The sequence below is a fragment of the Podarcis vaucheri genome, assembly GCF_965113315.1.
Source record: "Podarcis vaucheri genome assembly, chromosome: 3".
NCBI lineage: Eukaryota > Metazoa > Chordata > Lepidosauria > Squamata > Lacertidae > Podarcis > Podarcis vaucheri.
The window spans coordinates 57,079,211-57,098,641 of record NC_138761.1 but is presented as its reverse complement, the minus strand read 5'-3'; the positions used below and the strand labels follow the sequence as shown (position 1 = coordinate 57,098,641).

The 19,431-nt window shown below is 41.1% G+C and overlaps 1 protein-coding gene and 1 long non-coding RNA gene across 3 annotated transcripts in view; both read right to left on the bottom strand.

Moving 5' to 3' along the window:
- The window catches only part of LOC309528145, a 219,515-nt gene that overhangs the window by 84,494 nt on the left and 115,590 nt on the right, over positions 1-19,431 (bottom strand). The gene's annotated exons all lie outside the window — the stretch shown is intronic.
- The window catches only part of NOX3 (NADPH oxidase 3), a 70,392-nt gene that overhangs the window by 33,764 nt on the left and 17,197 nt on the right, over positions 1-19,431 (bottom strand). Inside the window, exon 1 of one of the 2 annotated variants that reach the window (XM_082215259.1) lies at positions 227-420. The exons of the other annotated variant lie outside the window; for it this stretch is intronic. The gene's annotated coding sequence lies outside the window, so the exon portion shown is untranslated. Of the gene's footprint in view, positions 1-226; positions 421-19,431 lie in introns of those variants that run through there. 2 annotated transcript variants of the gene reach the window in all.

Here is a 19,431-nt window from a genome sequence, read left to right as displayed (position 1 = left end):
TTGGGTGGAACAGGCTAAAACCTAAACAGGGTTTAGAGAGAGTTGGAGTGGACAGTCACTGAAGACTTGGTACAAGCATCAGAATCCGTGTGTGTGTGCGCGCACGAGAGAGAGAGAGAGAGAGGGAGAGAGAGAGAGAGAGAGAGAGAGAGAGAGAGAGAGAGAGAGAGAGAGAAGCACATCTGACTGCTAAGGGAATACGTGGAATATGGGTCTTTATGCTTACCCCAGTCTGTGCATCCTTCAACTGTTAAGTAGTCCTCCTTCCATTCTTTGCCCAACTCCAGTTCAGTTGTTGTTATTGCTGGAGCTAACGCCGCCACCTTCCTTTTCTTCTGTGACAGCATATCACTTAGCTGTAGTGTAAGTTCCGCATGTACAAAGCCTTTAGCTTTTTAGTTGGTCCTTATAAAGTGATTACCCAACTTTGGGCTTGTTCTTCTTCTTATGAACCAGCATGGCTACCTTTCCTTTCCTTTTTGCATCTCTTCTGGCTCTTAAGAGCTCACGATGAGGCACTTTGGGTTTTTATCCTGTACAGTACATTACAAGCATCTATATGAGTGTCACTTTATATAACACACATGTTGGGTACATTAAGAGTAACGTAGAGATGATAAAAGTTAACCAGATCTGTATGCCCTTGTAGGCATGAAGCCTTAACTTTGAGGGCATGATTTGGTCAGACAATCACAGATTTGTTACAGGTGCAGCCTTTGAAAGGGTTTTAAATACTGGTGGTTTTTTTTTAAAGGTTGCCTCATTTTCCAGTTTTCTAGAGAAGTGACACTACAACATTTGTCTCTGTAGGCTGAGTAGATCAAGAAGCTTTGTGATTTGTTTGATCATTCAGGCTCTCAAAGGAAAACAATATGCAAGGTAGTGATTGGTTTGCAGAGCAATTTTCAGATGATTTTGAGCAAGCGGATTCCAACGTTCAGCTACAGCTGGCTTGCAATGTTGGGTGATTCAAAGTTCTGCAAAGGGAACTGACTGGATTTCTATAGACCCTCTCTCAATAAAAGTAGCTGAGAAGTAGTCACATCCAGCAGTGCCTGCGTGCTCCTGGTCCTAGTAGCATCTAGACATGTTCCATCAGGTTTCAAGTCTTGTTTAAAGTAGAAGAGTACACTGGATTATCTGCCAGGTCACTCCTGATCCTCTTATCCTGAGAGCCCAGCACTGTGTGTGTGTGTGTGTGTGTGTGTGTGAGAGAGAGAGAGAGAGAGAGAGAGAGAGAGAGAAAGAAAGAAAGAAAGAAAGAAAGAAAGAAAGAAAGAAAGCATCAAGTCATGTTACGGGTCTAAGAATGTGGAAACAAATTGCATTTGTCTGATAGGTATTTGTGTTTTAGATGGAAGTCATGAAATGTGGCTGGCACTCAAAGGCCCAGGATCTGTTCCTACTATGATCATCCTACTGTGTGAGCAAACTGTCGCTCAGTACAAACTACTCTCCCCCTTATTTGAATAAAGCAAGAAACTATAGCTTGTTTCAAACTGCAAACGGAAGCTTCTAATTTTGCCATCCCACATGAAAGAGAGAACAAGATTAAGTGGAGTGCATGGGCCCAAGGCTTGCCACAGTTTGTACCTGTAACAATGCAGCCACACTTAAGAAGTGTATACACAGTTTATTCCATCAACTTATTAAATTACCAGGAAACACTCAGAAGCAGCAAGTCAGCTGGTGAAAAAGAGGCTTGTAAATGTACAAATAAGCATGTGAAGGTTAAGGATTTGGTCTACAGTGGTACCTTGGGTTAAGTACTTAATTTGTTCTGGAGGTCCGTTCTTAACTTGAAACTGTTCTTAACCTGAAGCAGAGGTACTATTTCTGAGTTAGTAGTGTCTGTAACCTGAAGCGTATGTAACCCAGGGTACCACTGTATTTGCATCAAGGCATTCAAATCTAGACAGTCTTGCTCTCTCTCCCACAACGCAATACAGTGGTACCTCAGGTTACAGACGCTTCAGGTTACAGACTCCACTAACCCAGAAATAGTACCTCAGTTTAAGAACTTTGCTTCAGGAAGAAAACAGAAATTGCATAGCGGCGGCACAGCAGCAGCAGGAGGCCCCATTAGCTAAAGTGGTACCTCAGGTTAAGAACGGTTTCAGGTTAAGAACGGACCTCCAGAACGAATTAAGTTCTTAACCCAAGGTACCACTGTACCTAGAGGAGAAGAGCTGCAGCATCTTCAGAGCATGGTCTCCCTGCTAGTCTTCCAATGGTACCTTTCTTTTCTATGTTGACAAAGGTTTTCAGCAGAAGACAGGTGCACAGTTGAATTTACAGACAAGGAACATTATATGGAGACACACAATTATGAGAGTGCATTTTTACCATTTAAAAAGGGGGGAAGAATATTGATATACATAAATTTAATTGATCTAAAATAGATTTACAAAAAGGAAGGTAGGAAGGAAGGTAAAAAAAGGAAGAAAGGAAGAAGCATACAGGACAAGAAGTGTTAAGTATTTGACTTGCTAAGTGGTACCTTGTTTTTTAAAAAGTCCTGAAAATTGCTTTCCATTTTTACAGGCATTTTAAAATATAATCCCTCTAAATATATATGATTGTGTACTATTCCATCAAGTTTGTATATTTAATTTTCAGATGAAAATTACAGGTTTCTAATACACTCATGGATAGACTCAGTGTGTTCTGCTGAATTATCAGCACTTTTCTCATAAGAACACAAACTAATGCAGTTAGATCATAAAATTGCATGAGATAACACCAAATTGTAGCAGTATATATTTTTCTTCATCCACAAAGCAAACATCTTTGACTGCATAAAACAAAGCAAATTGTTCAGTTCCTGCATTAGGATAACCCTCAATCTCTGTTTATTTTACTAAAGTCCAGGGGATTATGCAGTATTAATATTTTAACCTCCCTAGACAAACACTTAATTTTACAAAATTAATTTTGCCTTGTTTGCTTAAGACATAGATTATTGGATTAAGATGATCTCACTGCTGGCTCCTATTCAAACAGTTTCAAGGATGATGACATGCTTTCAAGTGCATTGGATAGAATATTTTAAGCAGGATATTCAGTGTTCTTCCCTTGGTTGCTAGCCTAATTTTGCACATCCTTCCTCTGGATATAACAGATGAGCGGCATGTGATGAGCTGAAATGGCAACTTTACCACTTTAACTAACAGGTCATGTGAGCCTGTTTAATGGTTTACACTTTAATTAATGCTCAAAAATAGACTAGGTAGATTGTACTGGGCTGAACAATTGCCAATAATTTCTATTAAGCAAGTTTTATGGGACCCAAATAAAATGCACAACAGGACTTTGGCTTTCTCTTCTTCCCCCGATCAGCCCCTGCAATGCCCCAAACTGTTCTGGAGGTGCTCCCAGCCCTACTCATGGTTATATTTTTTTCTTCAGTGTATTGTCTTTGTGGTCAATTTAAAGGGTTCATAGCAATTTTATCGAAACCACTCTTTTCTTTGTATCAAATTCCACAATAGTCTAGGGCTAGAGTGAACTTCAGCTTAGTCATCAACTAGAACCCTTTGCTGTAAATGGGGAAGTTTTCACTGAGAGGAGCTTTTGTTTCAAGCATGGTCCAGTTAATACAATCAGAGGTTTTTAATGGATGGTTTCAGAATATTTGTATATCTTTATCATTCTGTATTCTATTTATGTAGGAACAATAGCATTTCTCACTATATGATATGCTGGCCAGTTCTCAAAGTAAAATAAAATATGATATTATATGAAGGTCCGAGCTAAAATATTTCAATGACTATATACGTCAAGGCAGTGACTGATTTTCAAAATATGAATTAAATGTGATTGAATGCACCAACGTTCCACAGTCATAATGCTTTTTTCCTTTCCCAGCATTGCCTTCCTAATAAAATTTTTGTCATTCTGAAATAGTGGAATACTGCTCCTTTTCCTAGTTTGGGGAACCACTATATAAGCCTCTTCCAATTGGAAGGGAGCTCTAGAGTCAGAAACACGCACAGATTGCCATAACTGGTGATGCCACCAATCAGATGCTTGGGGGGAGGAAGCATGGAAGAGGTCCGCTTTTGAACAGCTGAGGGGTACTATCACTGATTATCTGGGGGGAAAGGAACTATAGCCCTATTCAGATGTGCTGTTTCTTTGCACAATGTGAGAGAGAATATTGGGGTTGGTTGGGAAGTCCCACGCCCTCCAGTGTTCCACTTTTATCCATGATTAGGAAAGTGAATCTCTGAAGCGGAGCACCACCTGTACTAAAAAAGGCTCCTCACACAATTTATAACTCTAATTTCACAGTGTTCTAAATTGCAAAAAAGGTCCTCCACAAAACCCATGCAATGGGAAAGTGCACACAAGAGAGGGAAAGGGATGCAGTGGCTGACTGTATTGTGCCCCCAAGTTTTTATTCGAGTGATCTAGCCAAAGTTAAGCCCTGTGACGACCCAATGATATTGAAGGACAGAGTTAGGCACATGCTTTAAGCCTGGCCCACAATAATTAACGGGCTTTAAAAGTGATCGGCAGGACTGTTTCCACAGCATTTCTGCCAAGTACTCAAAGTGACATTATTTATGTGGTTTAGTCTTGTGTGGCTTATTTTTTGCTTTGTTAAAAAACAAATTGACAAGGCCCTGAACCAGATTGGAACTGTGTATGGGGGAAGGTTGCTAGGTTTGTTTGTTTATTGTTTTGCCCCTACCATGATCTTTACTGGAATACCCTCATGGTTGCTGTTTGCAATGAGAACCAACTAACCTGGTTTTTCTCGCTGAAATTTATTTCTACCAACATTTCTTTATAAACACTAGCCCTCAGCTCAGTTGCCACATGGTGGCAGTGCATGACTACACAGACAATGGAGAAACGTCAACATCATCTGGCCAGACATCACCCAAGGGCCCTCATGCTGCCCACTTCTGGCTAGGTTGCTCTCGTATAAGTAAAAGCAACAAAACTGAACATGGGAAAGTCCTTGGTGGTATTCCTCCTTTGGAACTTGAGCATCAAAAAAGAAGAAATGAATGAAACTATTTGCCATCAAAGTTTTGAGAAAGGCAGCAATCTAAACTGAGTAATTCTCCAGTTCTTGAACCATCCTATATGTAAATGGCACTATTTTGTACAACTGTGTCAATATTTGAATATGTTACTCCTGTATGATGACAACAGGGCAGGCCTGGGTTTAAATTTGTGCTCAGCCATTAGGTCCATTGGGCAACCTTGGGCCAGCAGTTGCTGCGAGAATAGGTTAGGAGGAGGGAAGCCTGTTATGCCGAGCACACCTAGCCCCCCAACGAAGACACATGATTGGAAGTTTAGTTATTTATTGGCAAAACACTCAATTACATCAGCTCCTAAGGTGCAAGAATTGCATGCACCACTCCTGCTAAATATCTAGTTCGCCATCTTCTTCTAAAGACCTGTGCTCCAAACTAAACAGTTGCAGCAACAGCGCAACCATGCCACCAACAGCACATTTAAACCTCCTCTTCTGACATGGTGCATGCAAGCAGCTGATGACTTCTGCACAGCATCTCTAGCTCCTCCTGCCACTTTAAGTCTCTCCTCATCCTGGGAGATCATGGGTGAAGAGATGGAGGAGAATCTTATGGCCTGACACTCTCTGAGACTGTCTCTTCCACCTCTGCACCTCCCTCTACCTCCTCTTCTCCTGCCTATACTTCTGTCTCTGTTTGCCCAGTCTCTGCCTCCTGTCTCACAGGTGGCACAGAACCCCACAAATCACTGGTCTCTTCACCCTCCTGCCCCCTGCCTCCTCTGCCTGCCCTTCAGACTCCTACCTGTCCTTGACACCTGCACATCACCACTGGAGTGATGCTCTATTTCCTTCCTGCTGGTTTTCCAGGTCCCTCACTCCAACAATCAGTTAGCATGGGAAATTCAGCCAATGGGTGTGAATCACAAATGGCTGTTGTGGGCATGACTTGTCACAAAAGGGCTGTTATAGGGGTGTGACATAATGGAGCACCTGGAAGGTTGTGCAGCCGCTCGACAGAGATTGGGGTGTCCTGTAACAATATAATTGATTTGCTCTGTTTTCAGCATTGTGAAGTACAATTAATTTTTTTCATTGCATTACTAAGAATTCATATAGTTTTTGATTTACAGTTTGCAATTATAATTTGCAATTAGATGAAATGATTAGAGTATCTTTCATTTCCCCATATTTCCTTAAGGGACAAAATACAATTGCCTTCTGCTTCAAATGAATCAGGATAAAAGCCTCTCTGTATCTTTAATGTCCTTTCAGTTAAGGTCAGTGGGCAACATCTGCAGACAATATGTGAAGTACCATTCACTTTTGTGATGCTAGATATTTTGTGTAGCCCTCTTTTGCTGTCCTGTTAGAACTCATGAAGGGGCAGGCAGGAATACATGGAGTAAGCTCCATCCATCCCCACAATGATACACTCCCTGGGCAATGGGTGATCAGCATTATTGTGAAAGGGACTCCCTTATGTGTAGGGTTTCGAACACTGAAACAAGAACCCCGAGTGGTAGGTTAGAGACAGTCAACAGTCTTTCTCAGAAAGCTGCAGGTCTTATGGCAAGCCCATTGCAATCCATAGTTTCCACGCTATTGCTTTATTTTTGTCCCACTGTTGCCTCTGGCAGGTTTGCAGGTTTCAAGATACTAGGAAGACAACACTGGGATAAGAAAACACCAATGCACAAAAGCTGCTCCAAGACTCCTGCAGCTTTGTTGAACAGACCTGTCCCAGCTCCTTGACTTACAAAAAAAGTCCCGTGCATTGCCGCCAAAGCCATGCTTGAGAATTGGGGAGAACCTTTGAGCAGCATTAAATGTTGCTCATTCTCTCTCTCTCTCTCTCTCTCTCTCTCTCTCTCTCTGTGTGTGTGTGTGTGTGTGTATAAGAGCGAAATCAGTTGAAATCAGAGATACCCCCTGGCACAAGTATAATTCTGTTCCACTTGAACCAGGCCACTATTGGATCCAAGGCATTGTCTATTTCTAGCACAAATCTCACAAATTGTACTCTTAGGCTGCAGTCCTAAATGCACTTACTGTGTATCTGAAGAAGTGTGCATGCACACGAAAGCTTATACCAAGAACTAACTTAGTTGGTCTTTAAGGTGCTACAGGAAGGAATTTTTTTATTTTTACTGAACACAGTGGCACTTACTTCTGATTAGACATGCATAGAATTGTGTTGCTAGTTTGTTACTACATTTTAGAAAATTAATTTCCAGAGGTTTCTGAAAGGCTATTTGTCAGAACCTTCAGAGTGGGACAGATTGTATATATCCTACCACTGGCTAGAATCACATATCTAGCCCATTGTCAAATAGAAATGAAACAGTCATGGGGTTCAGGTATGTTAATGCTGCTGACATTTATGCTTGTTTTCATTCATTTTTGTGATCTTTGCTCATGACTACTTAGATGCAATACTGATTCTTTTTGTAACAAATAGATTAATTATACTAATCTTCCTTTTGCATAATGAGCTCCCATTAGAAATGAATGTCATTAAAAGCAATTTGCAGTTTCTTACATTTATAGGGGGAGTCGGTGCTCCTAACAAGTTATCAATCCCTCCCTCCCTCTGACAACCTACCTATGTCGTATCAGGATTTTAAAAGCCTTTTGAATGCCATTTTTAGTATGTTTCTGAAACATCCAAAGCAACATTGCATATTTAGGCGGAGAATGCAATCTCATTAGCAGCTTGCTATGATGCAATGTTCCTTAACATTGGGTCTTCAAATGTTGTTGTTGGACTACAGCTCCCATCATTCCCAGCCACACTAGCCAATGGTCAAGTGTGATGGGAGTTGTAGTCCTCCAGCTTTGGGGGGCTCAAGGTGGAAGAATGGTTGTGGAGCATGGCCTCAGTCCAGACAGTTAGTTGCCTTGAAATAAATGGGTGAAATTAGTCACCAGCTACCTAACGTATATTAAATATGTAACCCAACACCCAAGCAGAAGGGAAAATAGGGATTCTGTTGCACAGTCTTCATGTCACTCATGTAAGCCTATGCTACCATGAGCTCATGTTGCCTCTAGAGGTCTCTACAGTCTGTGTTCTGATTTGTTTGAATAAGGCCTCTCTACTACTGCCCCAGTAGATGACAACATGGGGGTAATTGCCTGCAATACTGGGCTTTTGATGACACAGAGTGATTCCTCAACCTATGTGGGAGGTTTTGTTCATGTACAGCTTCACTGCACCATGAAATCTGCAGTTTTGATGTCTAGGACTTTACACGCAGCCTACCACAAGAACAGTGCAGATTAGTATTACTTAGCAGGAACAGCAAGGGACCCTTTGATTCAGATCCTCCCCAAATAATTGATTGCCATTGTGCTTGACACTCGGCCTGAACTGTATGCTATTGTCAGAACCCCACATGCTAATATGAGCCAATGAAGTGGGTTAACCACTGGCAAAGTCCCCAAGTGCATAACAGGTATATGGAGATGGAGTCATTCAACCAGGGGACTTGTATATGATGCAAGTAAGAGAATCCCCTAAAAGTGTATGTGCAACACATACATGTGTATATGTGTATTGCTAACAACAACGGTGCCACAAACAACAATTTGAAAGAGCATGAAAAATATAATCAATTTTTGGTTTGGAACTGTGGCCATAACTTTTATAAAAGAAAAATATCACACACAGTGCTGAGATATTAGTCTATGGTATGAAACTAAATGAAAAAATTAAAATTGTTATAGTTCTTTGCCTGCAATTTGGTCACTACTTAATTCAATTTTTATTTTGTATTATTTAATCAAAACCAAAGCAAGCAACTCATTTGGGTTGTAAATCACATGACACCTGCCCTTTATTTCATGCACTCTTGATCACTTTTGGCAGGTGTGATTCAATAATTCAATCACTGGCCAGACAAAATTGCCACTTAATCAATAGGGAAGGTCAGAACTCTAAATGTGATACAGAAAAACATCTAATAAAAATCTAAGACAATTAGGTCTACATAATGTTTTGCTATCTTTTAGACACAGTTATTGACTTCACAGCTGTTATTGGTTGTAACAAAGTGGCTTCAAACTTAGTATCCTATTTGCATAGCTGTTAAGATGGCAGGATATTCCATCCTGTTTATCGATTGCTTCAGGTTATCTGATATTCTGGCCTTTACATCCACGGATGCACAACTGTCTCATATGAAGAAGTTCTGAATAATAATCAACAAGTTCTGGACACATTTATGTATCTGGATTTTTCAGTGAAACTTTCCAACTTCCTATCACAGATTTTACATTTAGATGTGATCACTGTACCATGATCACTATGTGAGAGGCTGTCACGTTAAAATCTTCCAATTCCTGTAGTTCTGTTTGGTACCTTTTGTTGGCTTTTTGAAAGTACAGGATGCAGATAAACTTATTATAATGATTTCTAATTTACTCAATAAATCTAAGGGTTCTTTGGGTGCAGGCATGAATATTCTAAATCTGTTGATTTGGAGTAATTTACTGATGATAATGTTGAATGTGATGATTTTATATAGAATTAAAGTAGATTAGGGACGCGGGTGGCGCTGTGGGTTAAAGCCTCAGCGCCTAGGGCTTGCCGATCGAAAGGTCGGCAGTTCGAATCCCCGCGGCGGGGTGCGCTCCCGTCGTTCGGTCCCAGCGCCTGCCAACCTAGCAGTTCGAAAGCACCCCCGGGTGCAAGTAGATAAATAGGTACCGCTTACCAGCGGGAAGGTAAACGGCGTTCCGTGTGCTGCGCTGGCCCGCCAGATGCAGCTTTGTCACGCTGGCCACGTGACCCGGAAGTGTCTTCGGACAGCGCTGGCCCCCGGCCAATAGATGTGAGATGGGCGCACAAACCCCAGAGTCTGTCAAGACTGGCCCGTTCGGGCAGGGGTACCTTTACCTTTACCTTAAAGTAGATTTATATAGATTTAACACAATTAAAGTGAAGGGGAAAAGAGTCAAATATATCAGCATTCAGGACTGAACATATGCATTTCTGTGATCTCACCATCCCATCAGACCCCTTGCACTGCAGTCCACTGCATAAAAAGGACTCCTAAACATTTGGGGCACCTTTTCAGGGGGGTCTTGGGAGTGCCAGGCAGAGGAAGGTCATCTTTGCCTGCCTCCCACCATTGATAGGTTTGTCCTGAAAACAATATGGTGCACAGAGTAGCATTCTTGGCATCAAAACCAAACTGTGCATTATATGTACCGTATTTTTCGCTCTATAACACACACCCAACGATAACACGCACGTAGTTTTTAGAGGAGGAAAATCCGTAGGCATGCCACCCATAGGCATTCCCTCCATAACACGCACAGACATTTCCCCTTACCTTTTAGGAGGAAAAAAGTGAGTGTTATGGTGCAAAAAATACAGTAAATTTAAAGCCTGTTAGCTGCTTCTTTTAGCTTTGTGAACTCATCTCCACACTTCTTTATGGAAAATAACCCACTCTTTTCATTGCAAACACCAGCCACCAAGCTTTAATGAATGCAGTTGAAGGGCTGTAACATATAGCCTGGTACTTAGTCACTGAATTCTGACCTAGAAAAGGCTATGTGCTATGTGCTGCTTTATAACCACATTCAGGGTCAGTATGAAAATACTAAGATATTTTCTCTTCTAGATGTGAATGCACCAGTGCATTCAAATGGTTATCACCATTCTGCTTTTCCTAGATGAGAATTGATTTTGCTAAGTGGAATTGCATGAATACACCATGTAGTTCAGAGCTTGCAAGTAAACACACACTTCTATTTCACTGCATGCACAGCACCTCTGGCTGTGTACACATAACACTATGCCTAGAAGTGTGTTGTTGCAGATGATCTTTATAGAAGGTAGGTCGTGTTGGGTTCTTCTTTTCTTCTCCTCTCTTGGGAAAGGTGGGCAGGCTACTTGATAGTTGTTGGGAAACCAGGTTCAGCAAGTGGCATTCATGTCCTGTCACTCCAAGGACTTCTGCTTGTGCAATGGGGTGTATTTCCCTTTCCTTCCCCCATGCATGTCCTGTGTCCTCCCCAAAACCTATTCCAGAAGGTTGGGGGAACCCCTAGAACAGGTTTAGGAAATGCACAGAAAGGGGGTGTTCCATTGTGCAAGCAGAAATCCTTGTGCGGATGGAGCTACTAGGGAGTCTCCTTCTTAACACTCCAAGGAAGCATTAACCGGTCATTTGGGGTTTTGTGAAGCATGCCATGTGATAAGCTAGATGCTGGGAACATTGCAGGTTTCTAGCATGAGAGTGGACCTGGAGATTCTAGATAGGAAAACCTGCCAGGTTAGGAGACTTTGGGAGTCAACTAACCCACCCAGCTAAATAAGGCCTAGTTCTTGTCAAGAACAAACAATGGAGTAAATATGTTTCTAGGCTGCAAATTGGGGGTGGGGTGGGGTTCATATGATTGAATATCTCTTCATATAAAAAAAATAAAATTCCCTGCATGCAGAAAGATGGAGAGTCACAGAATAAACTAAGGTAGAACCCACCCCCCTCAACAGCTAGTTTTCTATGTACAGGGATTCCAGGGATTTATTTTTTAGTGGGCATTTCAGGGGGTTGGACCAGATGACCATTGGCGGTCCCTTCCAACTCTACAATTCTACGAATCATTGGATCATGTGATAGTAGCACAGTTGAGAAACCCGTTTCTGAGTACTAGACCTCAGAAATGAATAACTCTGAAGGGCAGCTTTAGAAACAAAATAAATAAATCATTATATAGCCCTCTAAATATGGTTTTTTTTCAGAACGCATTACAATATTTTCTTGTCAATACAATATTCAATCAAGATACCAAACAGCAGTTCTAAACAGTGTCGCTGTTCAGCATTATTGAGCTTACTTAAAGTGTGAGCAGTTTCAATTTAAACACACGCTGCTATTTAATTATGCCTCTATAGAAGTTTTCTCTAACTCCAATTAATCAAAAAGACAGTATGAAAAAAGTAATACAGGACTAAAAATGTGTTGCATGCACAGTAAATACATTTTTTCAACTGCTTCTGTTGCAAAGACTTTTAAACAGGGAGGTCCTGTAAACCAAATTCCCAGCCTCTCAAAAATAACAAGGCAGCAAACTTAGGATCACACAGCATTTGACATCCAGTGGTATTTGACATCCAGTGAATCACTATTTACATTTTATCCCAAAACATTTACCTGAGAAAAGGTCATGGTGTTAAATTTGGAGACATTTACAGCAATTGCCAAATGTTTACTATCTACATGAATGTCATGCTTCTTAGTCAAAAGAAGCCAACGCACTAAATGTCAATTATTTCAGCGTGTTTGATGGCAGCACAGATTGCCAAGCAACATAAAAGGAGGTTTGATAAATATTATATACACTGGTAACCATTAATCTAGCCTAGCAGAGGTTTGAGTTTCACATATAAAGGATTTATAGCAAGAAACAGAATGTGACGCTTTGGTTATTGTGTCCTTTGAGAAAAGCATTATCGCTAACTTGTGGAACTTAGAACTTGTTTCTTCTAGTGCACTTAGAAGAAAGCTTCAGTAACAATGAAATTATAGGAACTGGAACCACTACTGTACTGCAGAACTGTGCTGCCCCTGCTATCATTAGGATCATGGATGTAATTTCATTTGCAGACAATTTCTCTCTATATACGTAAAAATATAAGGCGGTCATTTTGCAGCCCCCATTGAAGGATATGTAGAGCTGCCTCACAATCCTGGCTTTGCATGGAGGGGATGGTGGGTTCATAGTTGGGAAGAGGGCAGAAAGGGTGCTTAATAGTTGAGACAGGAGGAGGAAGGAGATGCAGGAGGTTTTCATAGGGATGGTTTGTGTACAAGGAAGTTGCACAGAAGGAGTGGGGAAGAGACCTAGGCCTGGAGGTGAAGGTGAAAACAAAGTGAGAATGTAAAACAGAAAACAGAAGTGTTTTTAGAAAAGGGGTTGGGGAGCGGAATAGCAAGCTTAGTAGCTGCATGGGGCAGGAAGGGGAAGCTGTGGAGGGTTAATGTGGAGGGGATGTCGGGGTAGGTGAGTGGAGCAAGCAGGAGCACAGCCCCTAGCAAATACCATTTTAAAATTTGTTGTTTAATAGAAAGGCTAGGATGCAAATTGGTTTACAATCCTTGCTGGAATCTGAAGCGCTACACAAGCTTGTGGAATTACCACCCCATCCCCATACCCCTTCCATATCACAAATGCCCTTTTAAGTTTCTGTTTGTCAGAGGAGGCTGCTATTCTGTGAACCCTCCAGATTCACAGAGCTAGTTTCGCAGGTCTTTCAATCCTGGCCCTTGTCTCATTCCCACAGTAACTCTGTGAAGCTCATTGATGCCGGCATTTTATCATTGATGCCAGCACTTTGGAAGGAGTCCACTGGAAATTTATTTGTGTTTTGTGATACTTATGTTCATTTATGGGACACGGGTGGCGCTGTGGTCTAAACCACAGAGCCTAGGGCTTGCCGATCAGAAGGTCGGCGGTTCGAATCCCTGCAAGAGACCCGTTGCTCAGTCCCAGCTTCTATCCACCTAGCAGTTAGAAAGCACACCAAAAAGTGCAAGTAGATAAATAGGTACCGCTCCGGCGGGAAGGTAAACGGCCTTTCTGTGCGCTGCTCTGGTTCAGCTTAGTTATGCTGGCCACATGACCCGGAAGCTGTCTGCAGAGAAATGCCAGCTCCCTTGGCCTATAGAGCGAGATGAGCGCCGCAACCCCAGAGTCGTCTGCGACTGGACCTAACAGTCAGGGGCACCTTTTCCTTTATGTTTATTTACATATATAAACACTGAACATAGGAGTACATAAATGCATATGTTTCAACAGACAGCCCAAGTATACAGTTCCCACATAAAACCGACAGCACTCAAATGCTACTTGCTTTGTAAACCCAAACTCAACTCTCTGTATCTTTCTGAGGGAGCTTTCAGGTGACCCATGTATTGTACAGTCATTCTCATTTGTTTGTGGAAGGTTTAGCTGACATTACATCAAAGCAAGTGTTATCCCACACTGTCAATATAATTTCCCCATTGCTTCTCTTCTTGCAAAAGTCAAATCATTGGAGGAATCTGGTTTGTTATGCAAGACCTCCAATCAACTATAGGTGTGCAATCTGAATTTGCTGGTATGTGAATGAATCCCACATGGAAGTCTGTGTCTCACACGTTCTTTTGACACACAACTAGCCCACTCCCAGTGGCTAGACCGGAAAGAGAATTCAGATGAGTTATGCCTTCTTAGCTCCCATAGAGACATATCACCAGAACATGATGCAATGTCAAGTCTAGGTCTTGCCTCAGAGCAACCCACCTGGATATCCCCAAAGAAATCTGGTTTAAAAAACCCACAACAATACTATATTGTTGGGCATATCTATACATTCTAACATTCAAAGACATCTCTCCTCTGTGTTAAGTTTCTTCTTTTACCTTTATAGGGATATTTTTATAACTTCCTCTTACTAAGCTGCACAACATCATAAAGTTATGAGATTCAACCTGCCCACCGTCAGTTGTCATTTTTTGGGTCACTACATTTACATGAATTTAGATTCTATGTATAGAGGGCTGTTTTCCTTTGGAAGCTATTTCTGTTTACAGAATCCATAAATTCAAAGCTTGAATGACTGATAGGTCACACAGAGAAGGTTGCAATGCTGAGATAGTATAGCACAGCATACCGCTATATGCTAAACTCCTTGCAAAAGTAATGTTAAGAATTCCATCCTGAATAAAAAGCAATCCATCAATAATCCTTCCTCTGCTAACACACTTCAGAACTTCTGGTTACAATAACTAAAAGGGCTTACTAAGAAAGGAATGGCATTCCAATTAATTTGCAACTGATGCATAAAATAAGCTTGTCTGTGAAATCACCACTCTGAAATTTCTCTTCTCATGCATTTTTCATTGTTATTATTTGGCTACCTCAACTCTTACGGGTCAAATTAAAATTCATTCATCCAGGTCTGATATAGAGACAGTAGATAACTTCATATTAGTGATTCCTATTGAAGTTTATACAACTGTTTGCAAATCCAGAAAGCTTTCTGATTGCCCAAGAGTATTATAAACTACAGCAGGAAGGTTCTCACATTTAGTTTAATATCCTACAGATACAAAATGAAAAAGCCACACCACCCTTACAGTGGGGCAGAGGAAACTGGTGGCAGCAGAACCCCCTACAGGCTCAGATTTCAGGGCTGAGGTCACCAACCTTTCCCTACTTCAGGTCCTATCCCCCCCCCCCAGAAATATACTCAGATGATCTGTGATTTCAATAACTCACAGACACTGAAGATGTTGACCAGTTTGTTTAATGTAATATAACTATTGCTGATTTTTTTCTGTTGAAGGTGAATAGTTGGAAGTTGAACCACACTGGCTGCATTACTCTTCACGCTTTCTGGTAATTCTTGGAAATCATCAGATAAAAGAACTCTAGAACCAATTTCATCTGAAAATTCACTGCGCAGGGAAAACATTACCACTCAGTTTGCACAACATTACACATACTATATTAATATATGATGACACATTCCCAAGTGCTCCCATGTTTCTACCCTGTGCCTTTCCTACCTGCTAGAATACTGTTGTTTTTTAAACAAAAAACATTCCATCATTTAAAAATTTGAGCACGCTTCTTTATGTATGTCTGCTAGTGCAAGTCCCACTAGCCATGAACTGAAAAAGATAAGAGTTGCCACTGAAATGCTGCTAAAATTCAAAGGAAACATAGGAGTTCTTCATCAGGTGAAACATCTCGAGTAGTTTGAGAAACTCTTACATTTATTGGGAGAGTCTACACTTCCATATATCAAATTACTGGGAGTATGAATTAGACTGAGCTAACCAGCAGCATTGACTTTCCTAAGATCTGTGTTTTGAGGAAAGATCCAGAGAGAGGACATTGTCACTACTTTCACTATTGATCACTATTTGTGATCAGTAGAGAACCTGTAGTACAACTTCCAGCAGTTTTTGTTCTGGACCAGAAATCCGTCTTATTTGGAGAAAGATACATTGCTACTCCTATCAAAAGCATCTGCAAAGAACACTCCAGAGACTGTACGTAAAGAGCCAAGGACAAAAGTTATATTTTCAGCTCTAGATGTGACCAGATTTTCAAAATTTAAAAGTGAGACACTTCTGAGCAAATGATTTGAACCTAGTCTGAAACATTAAAGAGGGCCTGTTATACAAGTTGCCCTCCGATGTTTATCACTCGAGCACAACTGCTTCTATAAACACAAAGCATTAACTCCTTCTAACCCAACCTGCCTCTCCATCTGAGTCCTCTTAAAGTGAACAGCTGCAGTCCTTCAGAAACAATTTCAAAATATAGCTTGTTTTCTTGTTGCTGTTAACGCAGGTTCTGGTTTGAAAGAATCTATTAGAGGAAACGTTCTAAGACTTGCTAGTGATAGTTTTCCTAAAATCACATGATTACAGAACACCTCTGTAATCTAAAGATGACTTTTAGGAATCCAATTATTTGAAAATCAGAAAAATAAGACAGACAGTAAAAAGGGGGTGAAAGCCATATAACTGATATTGCCATCTTGTGGCTTAAAGAGGCTGTAACACGCAAGTTAAAAGATGATGTCCTTGTCTCTGATGTTCTGTAAACATAACACATTTTCAATTAAATATGAAAGCCGAAGTAGCACAAGAAAGAAATACTATTCAGACACACACATCAGAATTAATTACAGGAGAAGAGGAACAATCCTATTTGTCTGGAAAGGCCAGTCTCATGAGCAGCCATTAGAACTGATATGCACAGATTTTTATTCAATGAAATAGAAGTCGACAAGTTTCCACAACAGCAGCTCCTAAATTAGCAGAAGTTCCAAACACAGCCTGGAACATTTTTTCCCCTATACCTATACTCAGTTTGAATGTGATCCATCCTGTACAAACAGAGTCCAAAATACAGCCACATGGAACAATGTACTGTGAGAGCAAACAGTCGATGGATTTATCTCAAGCCATTTACTCTCTCTCAGCCTAACCTGCCTGGGTTGCTTTAAATATAAGATCAGACAGCACCATGTATATGACTTCCTTCACAATGGAGGATGTGCATAATATGTCTATAAAAATATGGCAGTCATGTGCAAGTAACAGTCCCATAAGCAGCCTCCAATGAGCAGATAAGAGTGCATACATCATATCATTTTAGCATGGCTTCTTGCTGCCAAATGATGTGGCGGCCTCACTGCAAAGTGTTCCTAGCTTTGCTACCACAGGAGTTTGGGATGGGGAGCGAGCTAAAATGCTGAGCCAATGTTCCTGCCTATTCAGCCCTTTCTCCACTTAAGAAATAGCTACTGTTGAAAACTATTTATTGAAACAAGTAACTTTTTTGAAACAAGTAACTTATTTCCATCTGTATTCCAGTGCAGGTAGTATGCGCAGCCCTATCTGCAGACTGGGGGGTCATTGTGTCTAAACAGGACCTAAAACTGAGACTATCTGATTATATTCAGGGGCAGAGGATGGGGGGTGTGGTGGGGCGGGTCTCCCCGGGTGTCACCACTGAGTGGGGTGACAAAATGCTGGGTGGCACTCACCGCCCAGTGCGCCCGACTGCAGCGCGCCCGAGCCATGCGTCTCTCCTGGGAGTGGCGCGGTGGCTTGTGCGCCCACAGGCTCTGCGCTGCCCCAAATGGTCCACCAGCTGCCTCCCCCTCAGCTGTAGGGAGGCTGAGAGGCAGGAGGCAGGCAGACTCCTAGGAGGCCCCACAGTGTGTCCTGCCCCAGCTGGCCCCACCTCTGAGCGCAGGGTATGCGCACCGCCTCAGGCGCCCAATTGGCTTGCTCTGCAGCTGATTATATTAGCTACAATTAAGGAACACAAGTGGGACTTGTAACAAAATGTTGCGCAAGGGGAGCTTAAAGTTCCAGCCAGCCAGCCATGGCGTTTCCCAGGATACTCCATTCCATTCCTCCACCCTGGTTTCCTGTCACCCTGCCCCCCTCCAAAAGTTAACATTCCATGGCTGCTCACCATTGAGCTGTTTTTGCCTTGTTCTTTCCCTTAGGAATATTCCCCCAAAGCATTTTCTATTTCTGCCAATCTGTGGGCCCCACCAAGTATGACAATACAGTACTTCGCTCTTTGGGCTACATAAGCATTAGCCTGTGAATAATGAGTTTGCTATTTGTATTTTAATTGTTTATTTAACAGATTTTGTATACCACTTATTTACAGAAACCTCTAAGTGGTTTATATAAAATATACATTAAATTGTATAGTGTGTGTGTGTGTGTGTGTGTGTGTGTGTATGCGCTAAATGACATCTTGTTGGTCTGGTCATGTGATGATCTATAAAATGGTATATCATCCAATTCTGAAGACAATTGTATTTTCCCTGTTAAGCTACTGAAGAAGAGAAATGGCCACATGTATCAATACGCACTGGCTTACGTATACAAGGTCTTAATCATATGCCATCTTCTAGCTAACCCTCTTCTATAAATGCTCACTAGCTCTCCACTTTGCTCAGTTTCACGCTAACTGGCACAAAATGTTTCCTTAGATTTCCTACATTGCTAGCAAAATGCAAATGATGTAGCTGAACATTTTAATAACATTAACATCTGTACATTGACATTCATTTTTATTCAGTTTTTTAAAAATAAAAAATACTTGTTTTTAGAAGGAAATGGTGTCGAGTGATTTAACTTTACTACACCACTTCTGATGATTCACTTAAAGAATGAGAAGTGATTCCATTGTTCCTGTTAGAAATATAATCCTGAATGAGCCCTTGGAGCAAAATCTGAAATCAAACAGTTACTTATCAACATGGAATAGATTAACTATGATTAATAACATAGGCTGATTGTGTACCCTTATCTAACTCACGCAAGTGAGATAAAAGTGCATGAAAATGACGTGTAAAATAAAGAATTTAATACTTGGAATGGCTGTGCCAAAGCCACAGAGAGCTTATCCAAAGCTTGTGCAAGAGAGACTGTTTTATTATTTGCTGTGTTGCTTGTTGGATATATTTGCATATCTCCATTTAATTTACAGGGAGAAAGAGTTTTTAAGAGTTCTTATAAATATGACAGACAACAATCTATCCTCAGCAATAGTCCTCTTCAGGTGTTACAGTTAAGGGGGGAAATATTTGGGGAAAGTAGTAATCTGGTGTGGAAGTCTATAGGTACAGAAAAGTATCATATACTCTGAAATCTTAAAATTATATTTGTCCTAAGACAAATTCTACAATTATAAATTACCTATACTTTAAAATCCAAATTCTAGAATCTCAGGGTCTAAATCAGTTCTCCAGATAATAGTGTATGGGCAAAGAAGTGGTCAAGGTAGGATTAATAATGGGCAAGCAACTAGTAAATGGTGCTAGCCCTCAAAATCAAATGGGCCTTTGGGAATTATTGCTGAAAACTTGAACGCCTTCGAAAGATACGGAGCAT